This window comes from Sinocyclocheilus anshuiensis, unplaced genomic scaffold, assembly GCF_001515605.1.
Source record: "Sinocyclocheilus anshuiensis isolate Anshui unplaced genomic scaffold, SAMN03320099.WGS_v1.1 scaffold1117, whole genome shotgun sequence".
NCBI classification, from domain to species: domain Eukaryota; kingdom Metazoa; phylum Chordata; class Actinopteri; order Cypriniformes; family Cyprinidae; genus Sinocyclocheilus; species Sinocyclocheilus anshuiensis.
The window spans coordinates 49,486-50,834 of record NW_015557110.1 but is presented as its reverse complement, the minus strand read 5'-3'; the positions used below and the strand labels follow the sequence as shown (position 1 = coordinate 50,834).

The window sequence follows — 1,349 nt, the reverse complement described above, 5'->3', positions numbered from 1 at the left end:
ATCGGCTTTCACCGTGGACGAAGCGGAGTCCAGCCCGGGGTCGTCACATGTGGTTGCCACGCCGTTCTCAAGCTCACCGGCCTCCTCTCACTCAGCCCGCCGGCCGTTCCTCACTCTAGCTCACCTCCGCTCAGTCTAGGCCGCCGCGTGTGATGCTGTGTTTTGTTGTGAAAGCGAAACTACTTTGTTTGGCCTTCCAAAAGAGGACACGACTAGAAATCAGTGGTTAAGTTGTATTTATAACGATTCAAACGCGAGTTTTGGGCAGTGTAGAGTAGCGCTTGTTGTTTGTAATTTCTCGGATCACAAATGCAGACATGGTTTTATGTTACGCTCTGGCCTGACAAGGCATCACAGTATGGTAAGGGGCGTAACATTTCCGTCACACGCTTGAGGTATTCGGCCAATCACAACGCACTGGATAGCTGGCGAATCAGAGCACACCTCGCTTTTCAGACCGATGAGCTTTGTAAAAATTGACACGTTTCAGAAAGGCGGAGCATAGAGGAGAAACAATAATGTACAGTATGTGGAAAATAATGTGTTTTTTAAACCTTAAACCGCATAAACACATTTCATTACACCAAATACACAAAATAATGTTCTTTTTAGCAACATCATATGACCCCTTTAATATGACACGAAGGAGAACTCAATTCTGTGTTTGCACACTGTCTGATAGACAGTTTACTGTGCGCACCCACCTGAAGCACCCACACAGAAAGTTGTGAAGAACTGTAACAGTAACAACAGCTGAATAGTAAATAATCTGTATACTGTGCTGAAGAAGCCTCTGAAGCTGAAATTCAGATATGGTAATGGACATGATGCGCTGTGAGAGGTAAATCAATAGACTGGACCATCAGACCATCAGAGCAGAGCAGACTCTCAGAAAGGAGGTGGTTAGAGAGACCGGATCCTTGAACCTTTACAGACACTGTGAGAAAAGAGGTGCTGCAATGTACATTAAAGGGGTCATCCGATGCTTCATGCTCTTTTACAAGTTGTTTGAACTGAAATGGGTGTCGGCAGTGTGTGTACACAACCAACCTATAATGATAAAAATCCACCCAGTGTTTTTTTTTTAATCTACTAAAATCTTTACCCCTTTCTCAAATCGAGCCGGTCTTTGTGACATCACACAGACAGGCCACTCCCACGATAGTTTGATTGACAGTGGCGTTTCAGCACAGACTGGAGTGGCGTCTAACCTTAGACCCGCCCTGAGTGAGCTGTCATCAGTCCACCATTGTTTCGATGCTGTAGCAGGTGTAGACAAGAATGTCTCCTAAGCGATTGAGGTGTTTTGTTGTTGGATGTAATAATGAACATAGCAGTCGTCATTTACT

The 1,349-nt window shown here is 44.9% G+C and overlaps 1 protein-coding gene across 1 annotated transcript in view; it reads left to right on the top strand.

The window, feature by feature from the left end:
- The window catches only part of dnajb14 (DnaJ heat shock protein family (Hsp40) member B14), a 58,564-nt gene that overhangs the window by 24,661 nt on the left and 32,554 nt on the right, over positions 1-1,349 (top strand). The window lies entirely within an intron of this gene.